Source organism: Epinephelus moara, chromosome 11 (genome assembly GCF_006386435.1).
Source record: "Epinephelus moara isolate mb chromosome 11, YSFRI_EMoa_1.0, whole genome shotgun sequence".
Lineage (NCBI taxonomy): Eukaryota > Metazoa > Chordata > Actinopteri > Perciformes > Serranidae > Epinephelus > Epinephelus moara.
The window spans coordinates 20,338,384-20,361,918 of NC_065516.1; the positions used below are offsets into that span (position 1 = coordinate 20,338,384).

General features: G+C 42.1%; 1 protein-coding gene across 1 annotated transcript in view; it reads left to right on the forward strand.

Annotated features, from left to right (window-relative positions):
* The first annotated feature begins 14,063 nt into the window (after positions 1-14,063).
* si:ch73-206p6.1 (phospholipid scramblase 1) overlaps positions 14,064-23,535 on the forward strand; it is a 65,394-nt gene continuing 55,922 nt past the window's right edge. Inside the window, exons 1-2 of the mRNA XM_050056300.1 lie at positions 14,064-14,117; positions 22,679-22,849. The gene's annotated coding sequence lies outside the window, so the exon portion shown is untranslated. The remainder of the gene's footprint in view (positions 14,118-22,678; positions 22,850-23,535) is intronic.

A 23,535-nucleotide genomic window follows, 5' to 3' on the forward strand; every position in this document is an offset into this window, starting at 1 on the left:
TTAAAGAGATTTAAGGAAAACACGTGGCCTTTGTACAGGCACAATGGCCTCCTCATCAGGTGCCTCCTCAATGTGAGAGAGCCTCCTTTTCTTACAGGATAATTAACGTTGCATAACGTGAAACAGGATATCCTCCACCATCACTGACCATTCGTCTATCTGCTGACCTTCATATCTGCAACCCCACCCTGTCTGCACCCATCTCTGTGCATGATAGAATTACACAGGCCCATATTTCTACTCAAATTATGTGGACGCACCAGACAGGTTTTTAAAAGGTGAAAGGAAATATTTTTTACAGGCTAAAAAATAAACACTTATTCTTTAGCTTTGGGATTTGTAAAAAAAAAAAAAAAAAAAAAAAAAAGAAGAAGGCTGGGGAGTGAAGCGGAGGCAGGAGAGATTTTACTGTTGGTTACTTTGGGGGGTTGGTGAGTTTGAATGGCAGAAAAGGGGAGGGGGAGAAGGCTTCAAAAGCTGCTTACCAGCAGGTGGCGGCAGCATAACGTTTGAGCAGCCCCACCCCTTCAGCTTCTGGGTTGTGGACTTTCTGGTAATATTGACAGGTGTTTTATCCTCCAGCTCAGGAGAAATTAAAACTGTCAACATGTCAGCAAATGCGATATTATTGATCATCGATGAGTGAAATTCAAAGCTGTTCTTACATGTTGTCTGCAAGATTTGAGCTGGTTATTATTTTAAAAAAAAACAGTCTTTGGTCAGTAATGATCATTTCTGAATCGCGGACCTTTTGCACTAACATGTCTAGTTTGACAATAATATATTTTTCTGCTTGTTGAACAAATCATAACAAAGTCTGAGCATCACTGGCTGACACCTGGACAGACAGGATAGCTATCAAGGTCCTTTGTGATGACTTATCCCCGGTGGTCAGGTCCCTTATGTGGTGGGAGTCATTCAGAAGATGAATCACATGATGCATTTTTAATTTCCCTGCCGTGGCCCCAGTCCAGGACTCGGTGGGTCACATGGAAATGAGCGCCGGACAGGCCAGCGACATCAGCCGACCAGGGCTGCAGCACTTAAGACATGATGTACGACGGTCATTACCAGAGGCAGGTCAGGAGGGAGTCCAGGTCATTCTTGCCACCAAAGAGAAACAGCAGAGGAGGCAGAAAGTGTCTGGCCAGTTTAGAAAATGCCACATTTCCTCAGACCTTCTCCGGGAACGCACGCAGGGCCCCTGATGGGTGAATGGTCCCTCAAGACAGCAAGGGATTATTACCCATCCTCACCTCTGCTCTTTGTTCTTGTACAGTATACGGCTGCTGCACTCGGCATGCCCTTCCTCTTTATGTTGCATCACAAATAATGGTTTGACATATGTGCCACTTATCAACACGTTTGCAGACAAGATGGCAAGTCACACATCTATTTCAGTTTGAGGTCGGCTGATTAGTGGTGCAGATACAGGATGGAGCATATGTGTCACTTGCACTCTTCACGTTGTCATGGTGTAACTCCAGCACAGTAGCAGCGCCGGCTAATTACCGAGCGTCTGACTGCCTTTTCTTTCTCTACCTTGGACTGAAAGCTTGACCTTTGCCTCCTGAGCCGTGTTGTGAAATGGCTCCTCTTTGTGAGACGCGGCTTCTGGGTGGCGCACGGAGCAACGGGCCCACGGTACTGGGGCCTCGGTGTTGTGTCTGGTGTCACAATATTTGGGGTATCAGAGAGAGCAAATAGATTAGAGCAAAGCAAGGTGTGAATGTCAATGAATATCGCCGCATGTATCTCTGCGATGAGATTTGATAGCTTCCTTATTACGAGCAAAGGGTTATTCAAAATTAAACAAAAGTGCCTGACAAGTGGAAAGTTAATTGCATTCAACGCCAGTTCAAACCTCACGTTCCGAATGCAAAGAGAGGACAGCATGTCAAGGAGATTAAGAAGTGAATCAAGCAAGGAGAGAAAAAGGGGAGGAAGAAAATGAAAGGAAATAACCAAAATGAAATAATGTGTGGGACCACCTCTAGAGCGAGTACAAGCGTGGCATCTGTGTCAGATGTTGTTAATTAATGTCAGTATGTTCCTTGCTGGCACTTGGCTTCCTGTCCTTCGTTCGGGGCAGATCCTAGAGTAGAAGTGCTTGTGTGTTTGCGCGTGTGTGTGTATGTGTGTGTAAGTGTGCGTAGGGGGGCTGAGGGGTTAGAAACAGCAGTGGTAGGGGGTGTTAATCCCACTCATTATAATTCCAGTCTGTGGCCTGTCTTGGGAAAGGGACTACAGGGGCCTACCACCATCTTATCAATATGTATTTCCCCTTTTTCACCTCTCCAAGTGGCCCCTGAATGCACTGTGGCTCTCTGACTGTCTCTCTTTGTCTCTTTGTCAGTGTACGATCCGAGTCATCATGACCAGGAGCATGACGCACACCCGTGACAGAAGATTGACAGTGCTGATGCAGACTTGAACTGAATTCAATAACCACATTTAGCTACATATTTACCACCACTAACTCTTGAATATCTCATTTGTCATGTGTGTTCACAGGGTTAAACTACTGTAATGCCGTTGTCAAGAGCAACATAATGACACATTACTAATGCAGGAAGTGACCTTGCATACACGCTATGCATGGTGAGAACAAGTGCTTTGACTACGTGTAATGATGGAATACATGCGACGAAGCTGACTGCAAGTGGAGACAGCAAAGGTAGAATTATAAAAATGAAAGTAGGAAGTGCCTGATTCTTTTCAAATGTGCATAATAAAAACACTTTATTAATGTTATGTGATCGAAATAAAAGTGTACGCACTATAGTGACTTTAACGTAAGCTGCACCCATTGAAAACTTACATAACACCACATGCAGTAATAAATTCTTTAACACGACTAGGAGGTGTCTCTGAGTTTCCTCTCCGGTGTTTTTCTTAAGTTTGTGGGGTTTTTTGCAACACAATAAAGCCTATGTCAAGTTGTTGTACATTTTGTCATGTCTTTGGGGAAATCAAAGACTTTAAAGACAGTAAATTATTTTTAATGCTTGCACAAAAATAATAGGCCATTTTCTAAATGATGTGCCATGCTGGCGCCTAGGATCATCAGGATGCCAGTTTTGCCTCCCTGTTGATCGGCTAATTTGAGACTGAGCGCACCTGGTGTGTCTTATTGCGTGCCGAGAAATGGCACTCCGTCTACCCGGTTTGGTTATTTCCATGCAGGGAAGAGGTACTGACGATGTTAGCATTAACGGGCCATTAAAATGAAGAAGGATGAAGTCATTGCCGCGAGAAAAAGTTGCTGCGCCTTGCTGAATGAGAGACCGGAGTCGGATGAGATAAAGAGGAAGTGGAGCTTTTCAACATGGCCACCATGTCCTGTAATGACCAGTGTTGAGCTTTTATAAGCCTTCCACTGAGCAGGGCCTCAGATTAATGTAGACAGGAGCGTGACAGCAGCGGTCTGAATGAACTGCCGTAGGGACCCCGTTGGGGCTTGTTTCAGACGGCCCATGCCTGATGGTAAAAGTGAAATGGCTGTGACATGCAGATGTTAGAAGGATCGAGAACTGTCCCATATCCAAGAAAAGCTCTAAACCCTTTAAAAGGCATACAGTGGGTGATGGTTATGGTTGTGACTATTGGAGACTATATATCTGCGGTTTATCACTCTCACCTGCCTTGCTTGGAGTGCCGGAGCGTCTGGCCGGCAACAGCTTCCAGGGGAGCGTCAGCTTATCTTTTCAACAGGTTTTTTGGGGTTGTTGTGGACAGCAAATCAGGGCAGGCTCAGCAAAGCAGAGGAGCGCAGTTTGGGGTGGCGCCACACCTCGGCACTAATTTCAGGGTTAGCAGAACGCCCAACAGGAGAACAGCATTGCCATGGCAACAGTTAACAGCTAAAAGCACTGTCTACAATCTGATAGGGGCCCCCAGATAATCAGTCATCACGACACACAGACGATTATAGCAGTCTTTTTTTTTTTTTTTTTTTCAACATGGAAAATTTAGGTGAGCGTTAAATCTGTGTTTTGCACCTGTTAAACATTTTATTCAGACGGCACTATAAATGCACTGGCACCACTTCTGCATGCAGTGCCCCAAGAGTGGAAGATTTAATCCCTTTTTTTCCTTCAAGCTTGTTTTCATCATCTTGTACAAAAGCTGATATTATTTAGCATTCAGGATCATAACACAAACATGATGGCTTTATCCATTTGTCTTTTCTCATTTATTTCTTTAGCAGATGCACTCTGTAATAAAAACACCGTTGCATGAGCTTTCCAAACCAACCAAGCAAATTTACTCTCTCCACGTCTGTACTTGATATTGAAATGACTCTTTTTTTTTTTTTTTCTCTCCCGGCGTACGAGCGATATAAAAAGCGAATGAAGAACGTGAGAGTAGATGGCAAATCGGAGAGAGGGAGTGATAGTCAGTCAGGGGCGACCACAATACACTTTCCATCAGGATCTAGTCAATTTATCAGAGGAGAGATGTTATTAGCTTCCAGATAGCTGCGGCAAACGCATGTAGGTATTTTCCTCCCCATCAGTCTCCTTTATATTTTTAGATGCTTTTTATGTGAGTACAATGGCCTCAATATCAAACATTTTAAATGATGCTTGAAATACCAGTCACTTGACTTTGATGTCACAGGCAATTAAATCCAACCTTACCCCTTTCCACCGTTAATAACAGCAATCTCGCCCGGCCTAGTGCCTAATTAATATGTGCTATTTGTCACTTTGCCTTGACACATGTATATCAAAGTGGGGGTGGGGAGAGCGGCTAGAGGGGTGAGGAGGTGGTTTCAGAGAGGAGGAGGGGGAGGTGGAAGGCAGTGGTGCAAGAGTGGTATGCTGGGCTTTCATTAGGTGGCAAGGTAGCGCTCCTCCTCTCTCCATCTCCTCTCTGCTAAGTGAACGGCAGGTGTAGTGTCATTTGATTTCATGAGGGGGCATAAAGCGAGATATTGTGTAAGGTGCTACACAAGACTCAGATATGAAATTAGAATTCTGGACAGGTGAGGGAAATATTCGGCCATATGAAATAATGATTATCATGCATTACTTCATTGATTTATTCTAGCTTCTGATGATTATCTATGCATGTAATGACACATTTTCGCATGGTGGATGCTTAATATTGGAAAGAAAATCTTCCTATTGTCTATTTGTCCATAATTTTGCGCCTTTCCGGAAATCATCATCCTTCACTGGAGTTTGACTGTGGCAAAGCGGTGCTTATAATTAGGCGTGTGTTTGTTTGTGTGTGTGCACGCATGTGTATTGTGCATCTGAGCACATGCCTTGTCATTGCCAGTTTCCACTATGGCTCGGCGGGTGGGAGGGCAGCGCTGCAACATTGCAATGAAATCAATGATCCATGGTTCTTTAGATGTGACCAACAAACTAAGTTGTCATCTCATTCCGAAACAAAAGGGGTGACGGGGGGAAAAAACTGAAAGCACAGTGCACCGAAGCTACGACGATTACATCCCGAATGTGCGGGGGTTTCATGCCAGTCTGGTTCTCAGTGGGGTCAGCACACAAACACCAAACATTCATACATATATAACCACACTGTACATCTCTTTCTAAGTCACCCCCCACCCACCCAAGCCCTTCCATCCTCTCCTCAATTTCCGCCTGAAACCTTCTGCCAAATGCTGCCAGACTCTCACATCTGTGCCGAAAATGAATTGTATCCCAGAGCCCTCTGAGTCAAGGATTCACTTGTAAAGAATGCAGTTTTATTGGATGAACAGACTAATGTACCATGCAATGTAGTTGCACTAGCATTTTATGCCACATTGAAAGAGTCAATTAATTTGCATAATTCAAACGAGCATGTACTGCCACGTTGAAGGCATGGCTAGGCATCTTGGCTAGTCACGTCAGCTCCTCCATTTCTGATATATTAATCATTCTTGCCATACAATTAATTACATTTATGACAATTTGAACCTTTGTCCCACCCACCGGCCCGGCAATTTTACAGCCAGGCTGCAATATCAGAGCATCCTGATGAAACCCTGGTGATTTAGTGAACACCTTAACAGAGAGCCCATGCCTAGGGCTGAATAAAATTAATATTTTGTTTCCCATCTGGTGGAATCAGCAGAATTAATGAGGGAAGGAGGCCCGTAGCTACGCAGAATCCAGGGATCAATCTGCCTCTCTCCGCTGGTTGCTACTCTTTGCTGGAGGTGTGTGTGAAGCTGGGGGGGTGGGAGGATGAGAGGAGGGTGAGATGAGGGAGATAGTGGGTTGTACACTTCCATACAGCATGGGCATCCGTCACCCACAATGCACTACGGTGATCACTACTGTAAATGAGTGATTACAGCAGTGGCAGTCACTCCTCGCAGCCCTGACAGACAGCACAGTTCCTTACCCACCACCACCCTACTGATTAATTTTCAGTCGTGGCTGCCCGTCTGTCTGTCTTTGCCTTTGTCACATGTTTACAGCCTCTAATTGAATTGCAGCAGGGCAAATGTCTCCGAGCTTGCCGGCGTGGAGCGCTGGCGGTACAGTGACGATGTGCTGTGGCAGAGCGAGGCTAGTTTTGTGCGAATAGCTCAGCATCTGGGCTGCATGCGGTCCCTGTCGCCATGGGGATGGCTTTGGGTCAGAGGGGTTTTTGATGCTGTCAAAACAGGAAGAGGGGAATTTGCAAAACTCCCTCATTGTTCAGATTGTTCTACATTGTAGATTTTTTGAGATTTTTCTGGGTCACTGGGGTTTTTGTCTCTTAATGAGGGGGGGTTTGCTTCAAAGCAGAAAGAGGGAATCAGAAAACATGCTCATGGTTTAGGATTTATTACCTAACATTTATTTTTCTGGACTTTTGTGGGTCAATTCTTTTATTTCTGTTTTTCTGGATCAGCACAGTTTTGATGCTTTTAAAGAAAAAAGAGTATTCACACACTTACTTAACGTTTATGGTTCTACAGCCGCTGAAATTGTAAAAAAGACATTTGCAAAATCACTCATTGCACCATGGATTTTCTGGGTCAGTGGGGGATTGAAAGCATTTCATACAATATATGTTTTGTGTTTTCATAGCTGCATCATTTTGGATCACAACATTCGATGATGATGAATATTAGCAGCAGAAATGATGAATAGCTGCATCATAGTGACCTCTGTGACCCCATTTGGCAGCGGAAACAAATAGTCATGAATAATGATAAATGGTTGTGTGAATACTGTAAAAGAAAGATTAAATATATGCAAAATAATACATTTTTTGATTCTGACCCCATTAACACCTTTTCCAGACACCGGCGTCACACCATGCATAATGAATACACTTAATCTATTCATGTTAGTGGAAGCAAATTAAAAAACTTTCCCCTTTTCAAACACCTTTAGATCATTGCATCATGACTTTGGTTGCACATGTTACACATGCCTGTGACAGGAAGTAGCGAAGGCATCATATGTTCATTTCATTTATTCATTTGTGGCTGAGATGCAATATGGCATTTTAGCCATTTACCAGAGAGGGGAGAGACACAGAGACAGAGAAAGCACTTGTATGACAGAATAGGCACTCCCACAGTGTCATCCAATCTGGGCACCCCATTACCTCCTTCTTCTGCCCCCATGTGTGTATGCATGTGTGTGCGAGGGTCTGTCTGTGTCTATGCGTTGTGTGCGAACCGGCCCCCCTCCCGCCTGTCTTGCTTGCTCCACGCGGCGTTTTGCCGCCTAGAGAAGGTGGTAGTCGTCTCTTTGAAGTATCACTTCAATTACGGGGTTTAACCCCACAGGTCAGCCCTTGATTATTTACACAAAGCTGGTGTAATTCTGCTGGAAAGCCTCGCCTTTGCCATGAATACAAAGCCGGGCTTCACTCTAATGGAGTGAATTTCACATCAACACTCGTCCGGTTTTGACCTGCGTCTGATAGGGTTACATCATGTATGAAAAGTTGCACCTGACAGAACATACATTGTAAAATGTGGACACAGATAAAATGCAGATTCATGTGTAACGGGGTGAGATATCACTGTGATGCCTGAAGCCGTGCACGCAGAAAAAGTAAGAGCCAATATCTTGTACTGTAGCTGTATTCAAAACGGCAGAAAAAAATCCTGATGGGCATTAAGTAGTTCTATTTGAGTGTTTCTGATGATGGTTTAAAGCGACGTGTCACCATCAAAGATGCCTCAATGAGTTTTTTTCCCACATTGAAAGCTTGTTTATGTGTTTTCTCTGCTTGGCTTGCCTGATAAATTGGGGGCATGTAAAAACTGATCTTGCCAAAAATGGCATTGAATAATAGATTGTTTTGTTGATCAGGTTGCTGTTTACTTACCCTTTCAAATCCCTGTTCTATCTCCTCTCAGCTGGTGGCCTTCTATTGACTTGTTGTTATTTTTTCATGAAGTGAAGTGGGGGCAATACCAAGTGCTGCTATCACTCCGTCTTAAATAATATAAACAAGAGAAAAAAAAAAAAAAGGGTAAGGTCTAAGTCATCTTCCCTGTTAGTTCATTTCAGCCTAGATGGCCCTCGTTCGCTGGAGCATGATGCGTGCAATGAAAGTACGAGGGTCCTCTTCTCTCCGTGGCCCTGTGTGCACACCACCCCCATAAAAGTTGCAACTGCCAGCTCAGGTGGAAAAATGTTGCAGAGTAAAAGATGTATTCAATAAATAGAGAGGGACAGCATGGGGCCTGGGGAAAGTGCGCATGAGACGGAGGTTTGGAGAGTGGAATAATGGAAGAGAAGGTAGATGGGGCATGAGTGTACATTAAACAGTGGTGCTTGACGCCTGTGAGAGGAAGCATACCGCTGGGAATATAACTCTTAACTAGCATTGTCTCCTTTCAATTTAAAGGAGGAACCAGGGCTGTCATCTATATCATATTTTCTTTTTAAAGGAGGATATCACTGAATTTCAGCATTCAAATGTATTGTTCGTGTCCTGGGATATTTTAGCTGCCTCAGTGTGAGCAAGTATTACTGTCCCTTAAAGCCACGCACGACCTAGAAAATGATGAACTTATAAAAAACATATAGTTCACAGAGTATCAGCCAAGACTTGGGAGCATGAAATATCAGTGATACAGCATTTTTGTTTATGAATACTGATTAAACAGCCTCAGGAATATTTGGATATGGATTTTTGGAGCCAGAAGTGCCCACATTTGGACAAGAGGGTTGAGCTGTGGAGAAGTGAAGAGTGGATCTGTCTCACAAGCCCCTTTTACAATGCCTGGTCAAGGCAGGAATGTCCGGCCATTATTCTGCCTCACTGTTCTGTATAAAGGATTCAGGTGTGGAGAGGTGGTAACAGCAGCGAATCAGTGTCTGTGTAAAAGGGACAGCCGGCCATAGAGGACGGATGTGACACTTTGATGATGTTTTATGTGTGCCACCCATGGCCAGGAGACTTAAAAGGCAGTTAATAGCAGTTAGCAGCTAACTCAAATAACCAAAAATGCACACAAATTGGGGAGACAATGAGGTTTGGGAGCTTCTTACACTCCAAGCAGAGGATGAGATCAGCTGCCATATAACAGGAATGGCAAATGACTTTTATTGCCATGTTATGCCATTGTTATTGTTTTAAAAGGTGCCCGAAGCATGTGTTAATATGTCACACTAAAGGCTGATGCTGTTGTTACACATCACGCCTGTCATGTCTCTTTTGTTTCCAGAATGCCCGCATGCTCTCTTAAAACATATACCGGGGCAGCATTATGCTTTTTGTTGTTTGGTTCTGTATAAAAAGAAATAAAAAAGGCAAAGCTGACCTGATGAAGGGTTCTCGTTGGGGCTCTTTTACAGAATCTCTGTGTAAAAGTGTTGTAAGACTGTGATGATTCTTCACAGACAGCTGGTCACTGAATCTGACCATCCCCTTAACAATTTATAAATGTACACCTTAATAAAATTTAAATTGGTTATATAAAAAAAAAATAACCTCCCAGAAAGTTGTCATAAATGTTAAAATTAGCTACAGAGAGCAAAACCATGTTTTGTACCAGGCTGTAAACATGTTTATTTATCCTGTAAAGTTTTAGGCATTTTAACATGGGAGTCACTTTTGGATCCAGTCTCAAGTGGCGATTCAAAGAACTGCAATTTTGGCACTTCGCGTTGGCTTCATTTTTCAGTCCTGAAGGTTACTGCTTGGGATAATATAAAGTGATTAAGAGTATGTAAAGACCTAGCTGGCAAGTACACAGAGAAGTCTGAGGATTTAGCTACCAGTGATGGATGAACAGTTAAAAGACAGAAAAACGTAATGCATAAACTGAAATGCCTCGATTTAAGTACTGAATAATGTTGCAAAAGCTAAAAGTAATGGATTTAAAATAGTTCGCTAAAAGTAATGGATACATTTTTGAAATGTCCAGCCTCTGCGGCACCAAGTGGTAGCAGTATGAACTGTAGCAAAGCAAATTTATGTGTATTGTACCTTTCAACGAGGCAAATGCTTTACACGAGACAAAAAGAAATTAGGAAAAGGAAATCGGCTTTGCTGATAGATGTCCCTCTAGCTGAATCATAGCAGAAACATAGTTCCCACCGTCAACCCTTCGGTCTCCACTACTTCTTTGGCCACTCTGCACTGAACACCACCTGGGTCGGGTGGAAGCTAGCTAGTGGCGCGGCTCATTCTGTGATTACCACTGGTAATGCTGTCTCAGTGATGGGACATGTTGCTGCGAAAAACATTGTGGCCACTCTCTGGTCTCCCACGAGGTAGCCCCATTGAGTTAGCAACTTCATTCCTGGGTCACAATACCCCTTTAGCATTGTAAGGTATGTTAGCACCACTAGCCGTGCTGACACTGCAAATGGTGCTAACAGAGCTAACAGTAGTTAACCACGCTTTGCAGCTCAAAATTGAGGGTGGGTACAGTGTTTCCACACCAATGCTGAAGGAGCGGTGCCGCTAGCTAACATTAGCTCCCACCAGATCTGGGTGGTGCAAAGTGCAGTAAACTTAAGTATAGCAAAATTAACCTATAGACCGACATGCAGCCATGACCCCTGGCCAAAAATGTTCTCAGCGGTAAGCCAATTAGCGGTTAACCATGACATCCTTAATAGAAGATATACAAATATAAGCTAAAATTAAACAAGTAAATTAAAAAAGTACAGTGTGGCGACAGTGCAGTGCAAGATATGAATAAATATAATAAAATAAATGTATTTATATTCAGTTATTAGTGTTAAATGACATCCACTTAAACTGATAAAAAAATAAAGTGATAAAATAAACTGAGATGTATAGGATGGGAGGTGTCAGTGAGGGGGTAGCTGAGCTCGTCTGATCTGTACATATACAGTTTATGATTTCCCGATATGAAAACGTGCATGCGCTTTCATGTCACACAATGAGCGTGATTACAAAGGATATTTGGGTCTTGATGAAAGATTTCCTGTAATGCCAATCCATCACGCTGATACGTACCTGCCAAAAGACAGAAGAGAAATGTGCCATTGTAGTCATGTGGTCGTCACAAGACTCGACGTGGCGCGGCTGGTGATGGGGCTATGAGTGACAGCTGGTCTCTTGATTGTCAGCTCAGAACTCCCATGACCTCCCATGAGTCTGTCTGTACGCCACACATACAGTAACGCGGTCCCCTACCAGTGGAAGATTTCACATAAAGGAGGAATGATTCAGACGATATGTGGAGATGACAGCGTGAATACTGAAGAAAATGACAATCATTTGAATCTTTTGTCCAAGTTTCAGCTGTATATAAAGAGGAATTCAAGCAGTGTCATGGAAAATACTTTTCAATGTAGTCTGATTGACAAAAATAGCATAAAGAGCGGTTTCAGAAATGGATGCTTTCGCCCAAATTATTATCCCCCACAACAGTAGATGGACACATTTTCTCCAACCCCTCTAAATTTGAATAACATAAACAGCTGGCCCTCTGCGCTTTAAAAAGCAAACCAGTCAGGACGCTCCAGAGCTGAGATGCCACAATGTCCTGGTGGCATGTCTTTGTGTCACCGAAGCACATTCATTACACCTCCTTCTGTCTATTCCAGACAAGGCATCAATTTGAAGATGTGAGGTATCACAGTGCAGGAAATGTCACATTTTTCCTGACAACGGTGCCAATGTTTCTCTTTCCGAGGCCCGGATAAAAGGAGTGGCCTCGGCATGCATCTCTGCCATCTTTCCATTCCCCACGGAGATATTTGAGTGCGAGATGAGTCTTCCCTCCATGCTGTGTACACAGAGAGAAAAGAGAATTGGTGCCGGCGCATACATACTTCTGGAAGAATAGCAAGTTTTTCCTCACCAATGGAAACGGGGCGAAAGTATTCAATTTGCAACATCTGCTTCACTTCAATAATTCATCGCATTTGAATGTTTTATAAGTAAACTGTGTTATCTTGAGGAGGAAGGATGTGGCATTGTGGGAGCTGTTGTGGCTTTGTCTTTCATAAACAAGGCTGATGATGTATTTGTCCGCACTGTTAACCCTTTCTGCCTTGACCTCTGACCCCTTTCAGGTCGATATTTTGACAACACATATTCAAAATGTTATGTTTAACTTGTTAGCGGCGGATGATTTAGCTTTAGATGCTGAGTATTGCTCTATATAGTTTAGAATTGAATGATTTTAGCTTTGATGAAACTGAATTATGACGATTCCTCTGCACATTATAGTTGTTGTCATTACCGCCTGAAGACAATAGCCTAATAGGATCAAAGATGAGGCAACAGTGATTTCAGCCATGCAGCCCAGCTTTATTAACATCCCTTTATCTCTGATATCATCAAAAGGCTATCATCAACTAAAAGTTAACAGCACAAACCCTGAGCTCCTCTATCTCCTGAATGCGACGCACCATCATTTGCTGTGTTTTTTCTGCCCCCGTGACTGATTATCATTACCTTTTCTTGCAAATACCATGCTCATTACGTTAGTGTACAGCCAAAACATTAGTAGAGGGAGCCTATCTCTCTCCCATGAAGGGAGAGGGGAGGAGAAGAGCTATGGAGGCAGATTTTCCCCTAGCCTCAGCAGCCAGCCCTGGCGCGCTTGGCTATTAACCACAATGAACATGGGCTTTGTTATTAACATCTGTTCATCAGGGATCGGGCCCAGGCCTAATCACCCCTCACACCTTCTGTTTCTGCACAAGAAGAGAGGCAATCAAGGGCATCATTTGGCAGCTGGCTGGAACTACTAATGCTTTTCTCCTGCTCTGCTCTGCCCCCCCTCTCCCTCCCTTCATCGCCTTTTCTCTCCTCACTGCCATCATTTTTTCCTCTCTTTTCTCCCCTTATCCTCAAAAAATGTCTCTCCCACCCTCTTATGGGATTATGTTATTTGAGAAGAAAACACACACATACAGACAGGCTCGCACAGAAAAACATGGACGCACACACACACACACACACACAAACGGACACACACACACACAAACGGACACAGAGGCAGAGAGAGAACCTTTGATAGCAGTCAGATGATAGATTTACTGATGGCCGTAACAGTCCGGCGCCATGGGTGGTTCACATGAACTCAACCTCATCTCAGTCTCTCTCTCGTCTGTTCCTCCCACTGTATCGTGGGCAGATGTTCACAGGTTCATATCAGCCCCCCAAAACAACGTTCAGACAGGGTGTGAGAGAAAGAGACAGACACAGGAAGAAATAGAGAGAAAGATGTGAGATCCGACAATGGCAAGAAAGCAAGAGATAATAGCGAGATCGACAGATTACCAGTGGGAGATACTATATGTCAATAAAAAAAAAATCATTGCTGCAGATTCATTCCCAGAGCTAAAGGAATAGGTTTTTTTTTTTTTTTTTGAAGATAAAATATGTGACACTCATACATTTAGGGCAGCAAACTACTGAGTTACTTCTTTTTAAAACTGCAGCTTCTTTCATGATTTTTATTTTTTCCGGGACGTTTCTGGCTCCGTGCATGTTTGTCTGTGTCAGAGCTGTTGCGGCCATATGATATGTATTTTTCTGCTGCGACTTATGCCAGAGATTGCAACATTTGTTGTCGTCGGATTAATCCCTTTGTCAGCTCCGGCCTCTTGAACACATTGTGTCTCCTTCTGTTACCCACAGGAAGGAAGGACTGGGGCATCTGTGTTTGGGTTGGCTATGTCTAAATCAGCACTCCTTGTCCTATCGCAGTAAGGCTACACACACACACACACATACATAAGCGCACACACACTCCCTCTCTCTCTCTCTGAATGTCTGTTTCTAACTGAGAACAACATGTCCTCTTCTGTCTCAGTAGAGGGGCTTCACAACACAAAGCCCTTTCATGTGTGGATGTGGGTCTGTGATGGCTGTCACATTCTGGCTAAGTTCTCCAGGGCTGTCAGCTTGATATGATGTTTACCAGGATGCTGCTGTCAATCAAAAAAAAAGTTGCTATTACTGATATTGCTTTGCAATATTTCTTTGCTGTTCAAGGATCGGTCCATCCAAATCACAAAATAAATAACTAAATAAAGTTTTAGAGGTGGGTATCTCAAGACCTGGGCACACAAAACAATAATTGTGCATGGCTACATATTGCTACATTTTAAAATTCTTAAATCATCATTCACACTTTATATTCACCTTTTCTTGGTTGGTTTTTGAGTCAAATCAACTTAAATTGTCTAGTTTCTACATTCAGAGTTATTTTAGATCTTCTAATCTTGAGTTTAAGTCTTGTAACATGAAAGTGAAAAATTGATTCATTTGGTTTTCAGCAACATAATTATCTTATTAGCACACTAGTATGCACAATATTTGCCTTTAAAGGGACAGTTCACCCCTAAATCAAAAGTACATATTTTCCCTCTTACTTGTAGTGCCACTTATCAATCTACATTGTTTTGGTGTGAGTTGCCAAATGTTGGAGATATCGACTATATAGATGTCTGCCTTCTCTCCGATATAATGGAACTAGATGGCACTCAGCTTGTGGTGCTCAAAGTGCCAAAAAAAAACCACATTAAAAACTCAACAGCAATGTCTCTCTCCAAGAATCATGACACGTTTACTCAAGATAATCCAGACCTTGTTGTGAGCAGTTTCATGTAGGAACTATTTTCCACCAAACTACACCTGCCAACTGTATCACTGCGCAGAAGGCAGCAGCATCTACTGCTAGCTGACCTAGCATCACTTAGTTTGCTAACGTTCCAGCTCAGCTGAGGAGGACGCCATTAATGTTTACATCTCGCATTGTCATGAGCCCTTTTGCAGTAGACGCACACTACCTACTGTGCAGTGATACAGTTGGCGGGTGTAGTTTGGTAGAAAGAAAACAGTTCATGAAACTGCTCACAACAAGATCTGTGGATTATTTTGTGCAACAGGGTGATGATTTCTGCAAAGAGACATTGCTGATGAGATTTTCAAATTTAGAAATTGGTGCTTTGAGCACCAAAAGTCGTGCGCCATCATGTTCCATTATATTCGAGAAAAGGCAGACATCTCTACAGCTGATATCTCCAACTCACATCAAAACAGTAAAGACTGATAAACAGCACTGCAGGTAAGAGGAAAATATGTATTTTTGATTTTGGGGGGAACTGTCCCTTTAACATTCTCCAGGAAGCCTTTTATACTTGAGGAAAGCAACAAAATGGAGGCTTGTTATGTGTCTTTTTATGTTTGTCAGATGTAGACGTATGGCCTATCCGCCCAAAACAGTTACGCTAAAAATATAAAAGAACAATATTTCCTTGTCTTTTGCATATATCATTACCTTGTGGCAGTGCAGACTGTTTACCATGGCCATGCATTTTTCTAGCACAATAATATGCAGCAACCAGCAATTTTAATACCGCTTTTACAGGGTAGTCAGTTAGTAAGCAGGAAAATGAGAAAGAGACAGCCTATTCTATCAACAAAACCTGGTGACTACTCCATCTTGACCACTGACTGTGTGTTTAGAGTTTTGAGTGTGTTATGCTAGTAGCAGCTAATGTAGCATTAAGCCACTACAGCTTCAAGTAGAGATGAGTAGTGGGCTGCAGAGGTCTGGTAAGGTCACTTCTTTCTAACTCTGAACCCCAAGATTTATTTATTTTTTTCAACCACAATCGACTGAAGTGACATCGCTTGAAGAAATTTATCAGACTTTGTGCTGCTCCCTTTGGAGCAAAAAAGTTTTATATCAGAGCAACTAATTAACAAATTGATCAAACTATTCGGTAACTGTTTGGTGAAGTGATTTAAATTAAAACTTGTACACCTGTTTTTAAGTCAAACAACGAAATGTTTGGTAACAATATTTGTTAAATACAATGCAGTTGTTGAATCTCAACTAAAGCAGGATTCATATTTGTCCATCAGCTCTATGCAGAGCCTACGCCGTAGCCTACGCATGCCGCATAAGCTGTTATGAGCATTTATACTTGTGCGGTACACACATTAAACATGGCTTAATAGAGACAATTTTAAATACAAGTACATAAATCAGCTTCACTATAACTTGCAGCATTCACAGACAAAGCACTTGTCTTTATCTGGACACATTTTCCCCACAAATACAACATGCTAATGTCTTCAGCACAAGCCTAGGGCATTTTACATTGTATGAATTAGCCTAGCAGCTAGCAGTCTTCTCTACTCGTATGAAACCAGGGACAACAGCAACATTTAACAAAGATAACATCACAAAGTTCGGTTCCCAACATTTAACAAAGATAACATCACAAAGTTCGGTTCCATTACAACTCACAAGGTTCATTGACAAATCAACTGTCTTATACTAAACACGTTTTCCAAACAAATATAACATGCTAACATTATTAGCACAAGTCTATGGCATTTAACATTGTATAAATTAGCCTAGAAAAAAAGCAGAGATTTCCTCTACTCATATCAAGCCAGGATAAATCACACACAAGACTTAAAATGCATTTTTGTGGAGGCTTTATTGTCTTCATAATTTATTGTTTCTTATCTGTAAAACAAAAGTAAATAAAAGCTTTGTTTCCACTGAGGGAAATGGTTTCAGCTTATAAATATAGACAGGAGGTCTGTGTCTGCGTCACCGCTATGTATAGTTTCATTTCTGAGGAGGTGCATGTCAGGCTACGACATAGGTATCATGATACAATGTATCATCTGTATCATGAAACAAATACTCTATAAACTAGGTGGACCATCCAAATAAAGTGTTAACATTTTTAATAAATTAGTTAAACTTCATACTATGTTGTGCCATAAGGGTTTTGTTTTTTTTTTGCATATGACATGATATGTACATACTTAATTTCAGTATATTTTTTAATCCTTCCCACATGTAGTTGCTGCTCTTTTGGTGAGACAGATCATCATCCACCTATAATCAAAATGCAATGCATCCATATGAGTTAGCGTGTTAATTCAGTCTGTCTCTGTATCAGTTTGCCCTCCTGTTTCACAGACCTAAGTGTCTTCAGATATTTCCACTCAGATCTGGCTAAAACACTCTTTCCTCCGACATACACACAAACACAATACGATCCCTCGCACCCCCCACCATGTGTACTACTGCTAAGTGTGAGCAGGATTTGTCTAATTAGCCTGTTTGCAGGCTTGGAGCATCACTTTTAATGAGGTATCAGGTCCTCAAGGTCATTTCCGTTTTTTCCAGCTTGTGTGTACGTCTTTGTGTGCGCGCGAGTGTGTGTTTTCTCTTCCCCTCTGTTTGTTTGTGTTCTCTTTTTTAATTGAAAAATGTTGACTCAGGTTGTCTCCATCTGTTAAGTGAGGAGCAGCATGACCGCAAATAATTATGACCTTTGCAGTCTGTCTTCTCCCAGAATGCCATTCTGTCATGGAGAGCACTGCTTGTGAAGGGGGGGGAAAGTGTAGTTGCACTTTTTTTATGAATACAAATATATTACCTGAGGATACTTGCTACTGTGCGATCATTTACAGAATTGACTCTGAATGTCTAAAGACTCATTTCTTTTCCTTCCATTGCTACACTACCATGTTTGTCTGTAATTCATATTTGCTTCCTCCCTTCACTCTGTTTTTCCATTTCTAGCCGCAGGGGTCAAAGATAACGCACTTGGTTGACGTTAGTCAACAATAGCTTTTTGGTCATGGCTCACAACGTCCACACTTTACCTCTACAGACAAGGGTCGTCAATTTTATTGTTTAAAAGTCATTCTGCCTAACATTTATTGACTCCATTTTCTTTCATTTCTTGACCTAACTACCCGTTCAGTTCTCGTCTCCTTCTCACTCGATAGCTTCAGTGCATATGTATTCACCACGCAAGACCTCTCTCATTTCCAGTGTTCCTTCCATTGTTGTCTCATTCTTCACGGACACTTCTATTTCTGTAATGGTGCATGGTCAACCATTATCTCTCTATCACACATTTGTCTGTCTGAGGCATATGCCCATATACAGATGGAGCTTTTCACCTTGGTGTCACCTAGACGTGCCTTGTCCACAGCATTTTTACCTGCCTGAAACCTCAAACCAAGCCTTGGCTTACAGAGCTAGCACAGCTAGCCAAGCCAAGCCGCCACCCACATAAATACCTGTGATTCAATGGGAGGAAGCGTGCCCACAGTGGAAATGATAACAGTGGAACTGGTCGAGGCCTATATAGCCAGGGGAGTGCTAGTGTCCCTCCTCTGTCAAAGTAAAAACAGTGAGGTGCTAAACACCTTCCATCCCAGCAGTGGCGGGGGGCTCACAATGCCATTAGAAAAAGTGTGGAGAAACACTTGGAGTGTCAATTCCTCAGGCTGGTTATACTGCAAGTCTCTGTGTGTCCAGGGATGCTATCGTCATGCCAGTAGGACAGAGAGACAGGGGGTGGGTGCTCTAGGAATTATATATTGAGGATCAAGGAGAGATAGGGGGTAGAGGTGGGGGGATGTGAGGGATGTACTGTGCTACTGTATATGTGGTCTGACCCCAGGATGGCTATTTAAGTACTTACCGCCAGGCGCATTGTAGTGAAGAGCCCACCAACACAAACAGGAGAGGCTGGGACATGGTGCTAATGACTGTGCATGCATTAACATACACATAGACACGTGTGCGCCCAATGACAGAACAATACACTACAGCAGATACACACATGCACAGTTGCACGTGAAAGCAAAGAAAAGTAGACCGGGCCTTGATGGGTTAAATGGCCTTGTCCCCCCTGTGTTGAGGGGGAATGTGCTCCTGTGTTGTGAGCGATCGCTTCCTCTCTCTGGGGCTCCAGCATGGGGCCAGACTGGTGGCTGTTAGCTGGAGATGGATGACTTCTCATCCTGCCTCTTCCGACAAGTAGAGTGCACGGGCAGAAAACAACACAGAAAACCTGAACATGCAGCCAGGAGTAGCACCTATTTATACAGTGGACAGTGCGCTCTGCTGCGGGATTTTTCTGAACAAAAAACACAAACAAAATGAAAAACGATAAGTAAATCACATGATGAATCAGCTTTAAGATTAATATACTGTTTCAATGAAAATAACATATTCAGCTCATCACAAGGGGGACAATCAGGGTTGTTTATATTTTCATGTTTTAATAAGGTTTATGTAATTTAACACTGTGGTATCAGTGTGTATGTATTGTGACAAGGTAAATTATGAGGAAATGAAGTTGGGGAAACTATTTATAGATACAATAACCAAATGATAATGTTTGTTTTAGCTAAGTCAGTTGATCAAATACCTGATAAGTTCATCACATTAATGCAAAAATCCAATAAATCCAGTATTGCCTGATTATTGATTTGCAGCAATGCAAGCAATGGACTAATACACCCTCAGGCTGTCACCTTTAATCCAAAATTCAAACTGCCATTGACGTGGGAGAACTATTTGATCTATAATTATCTGTTTCAAGCTCAAAATCCTGAGTGTACAATATAAGCACAGTGGGCCTTATAGCCGATAGGTATTATAGTTTTCTGATGCAAAACTGAGAAAACTATCAAGTCATGCCGAAAGCATGACATGAAATCATATGTGAAAGCATTTTGTATTTTATACCATAGGTGGAAAAACACTGGATAAACTTAAAGATGTTTGCTGACTTTAAAATGTGCAGCAGCCTCTCAGGAGTGTTAGCCTGTTGGTAGTGAGGTCGCAACATATATTCCACAACAAAGTTTCAGATCAGGTTATGTGGTTCATGTTCAAGATACATCCAGTGTATTAAATGTTAGTTTAAGTTTTTTTAACTTGTTTTTTTAAGGGACAGTCCTAATGTCCTAAGTAATAATAACTAAGTGATAGCTTCCTCGGTGTAAACCTGCAAAAACCCTATACAGTTAACAGATGTCATGTGTCAGGGCTCCAGACTGCGATGATTTTTTGTGAGTGTGAGAGTTAAAATTTCACATGGTCGCATTCATGTGAGTGCATTAAGATCATTATCACTGGTGCCCCTGCCAGCACTTAATGCCCAACACACAGCACATGATGTGCATGTGCCCCATAAAGCCCAGTAGTACTGTACAATTCTTCTCAGGTTTATCACACACATATATACTATATACTGGCAGAATTACATATATTCATACTTTGTATAATTCATATGTACACTTATTTAAATACAAAAAGATTGCAAGACAAGTTGATGAAATTGATATCTATTTTTTGTAAGGTGAAGACAACTGGTAATATATACGTATATATATTGTATATTTAGACTGGTTTATACTTGTAAGTCACAGATAATTGGTAATTTATGTTATATACTAAGTCAGGTTTTTGTAAGATAAATATTTGGTAATTAATACTATATACACATGCATGGGTTATTTTTGTGTGACAAAGTTAAAAGGTAGTAACAATGGTATATTTAGAGAAGTCTAAGGTATAGGTTTAACTATATAAGGAAGCTGTTTCATTTAACTCAATGACTTATGGAGAAGAGGTGGGATTAAATAGGATTATACTACCTCTTCTTTTCCAATGTGTAAATCAAAGTAACACTGACAACTGCTTTTACTATTTGTAAATCTTACTTTCTTTCTGTCTGTCTGCTTGTTTGTATGTTTGTCTTTTTTTTTTTTTTTTACATGTTTGAAATAAATATGAAATATCGATATAAATATCAGTTAAGTGTATGAAGTATACACTGCTGACTGAAGTCTACAGTGACGACAGGTCTAGTGAGGGCTGAATGAGCATGGGCAGTTATCTATATCTGGTCTATGAAATTAAAGTAAATGAATGAAATCTGTATCGTTACTGCGCTGCATTTTTATAAAAGATAATAAGAACTGATAAACTCGTCACCTCTCTTGCCTGTGGACACGCATGGTCTCACTCCCTCTTCCTCTCCTCTGAGTCCTTGTACTTATACAACTTAAGTTACATCCAGTAACTACTCACTGGAATTGCTTTCCTAGGCAACAGATTGGGTCCATGTTTACTTCCTGTCAGCTGATGTCACTCAAACTGCAAAACATTCCCACAGGAAATACAGAAGGAACCATTCAGAATGATTATACTGTCAAGTTTGAAACAGTCTAAAGAGGATTGTGATGCTTTCTGCAAACTTCTATAATATTCAACTCACAGCTCCACTCACTGATTGGAGCAGCAGCTCCAGTCTCTTGGCCCGTCTGTGGCACGGCAGCCTTCAGTGTTGATAAGCTGTTATTTATATGTGTAACCAATCAGATAGTGCTGTGGGCAGGACATTAAGTGAAACTACAGAGTGATGACTACCAACAACCAGAGACAGACAGGCGGTTGCATCAGAGCAAATGGCCATAAAAAATAAAAAATAAAAACAACACATAAATAATGTAAATAACTGTAACTGCTTAAGGGCAGTAAAATTTACTTTATACTGACTCCACTAACACATATAAAACAGCACATGGATTAAGATGACCTTTCAAAATCAAAAAATATTTCCAGACTGCTGATTTATTCCCGATATTTAGATCCAGATCAATGTATCGCTACACTCCTTGGCAGCACCAGTAGGAAAGTTAGTCTGGAGCCGTACGGTATATGTGCAGCCCATACTCACTCGAAAAACTGGCAAGAACCTTATAATGAACCATATTTCACGTATATTCATTCATTGTTAGGTGGCGACCTCTCATGGCCATAGTAATTATGATGGGAGCAGAGGATTAAGTCGGGTGACGTAGTGTAAACAGTGGCAAAGTCCACATACGGACGAGGTTGAGGTGGAGGACGGGTCAAACAAACACAGGACTTTCACCCAGGACTACTGTCTGTGTCACGTATGACACCAAATGTCAACATAACAAATGTACTTATTCTAAGCCAAACTATGATCTTCTTTCTAAACCGGCCCACATAGTTGTGGTGCGTTACTGCGCCCATTTCACAACGTTAAACATGTTTTTAAAAGTGTAATCGCTAGTACATGCTCCTGTTGCTACTGCTCTCCAGTGGTCATATATTTGATTTGGGGAGTCACTGGCAAACAGCCTAGTCTGTCATTTAGGTATGACAATGTGATGCGCATGTATTAAGTACAGAGCCCCGTTTCCTAAATTACAGTTAAAGTAAAAAAAAAATCAGCTTTAAAGAAGAAAAACCTTCTGCTCAGCCCATGTGTGTGACCACATGAGTTACTGCACTTCATCTTCACTTTACATGGTCCAAGAATGGAGGTCACCCTCAAAGCCCAGTACAAAGAGCGAACTGATCCTGTGGTGTTGACTTTAACATAATGTCCCACCTCCCCTCCGCAGTGTTCAGAGAGGCCTGAACAATGTATCTAAAGTGAAGTTCTCTCAGCAGGTGGAGGTTCAAACGGGTCCCAGACCAGAGGCACCTCGGGAGGGATCGGATGGCTGCTGCCTTCAGGCCTGGCCAAAGTTTGACCCGCACTAAAAAACAGGCCTGTTCCAGACCATTGCTGCTCTCCCCCTGCTAAAACAACACCAGGGAAAGTGTGCGTCAATATAGGTATGGGTTCGGGTGTAAATGGTGTGTGTGTGTGTGCGGGTCTATGAGTGGTGAAAGAAGGGCATGTAAAGGTGTATTTGCACCTGAAAACACTGACCCAAACTTGGGTAAACACACAAATGACCACCTCATGGGTTTCCCTGCTTTGAAGTCATGTGACATGCAGCTGAACGTGTCAGTGCACAAACATATGACCCGTGTGTGTGAAGCATTCTCCATGTGAGGTCAAATGTGTTACAGATCTATATTAAAGCATAAGTTAAAGGTTTTTTTTTTACACTTGGTACTCTTAAAGTGTATCATACTGAGATTGTTTCAAAAGTTATCCAAAGTTTGTGCTTGAGTTTAGATAAGCAGGCATATCTTTTCTTCCATATATTAGCCTTTACATATGATTACACTTAGGCTAAACAAAAGGTATCTATAAACACTGCAAATAGGTCAGACATGTGAGAGGGCTGGGGCTACCGAACATCATAGCAGCCGTTGATGGCCACCAGCTGCTAGGCCCCGCCCTTTGGTCAGTGACTGATGGGCCAAACTTGACCTTCTCTCCGAGCTGCGAGGGGTACGGAGCTGAGGGATTGAAAACATCCACTCGGAGTGATGGCTGTTTCAGGGGCCGGAGACATGAGAAACATGGCCTGCCAGTCACACACTCTCTGTGCTATCAAAAAGAGCCAGCA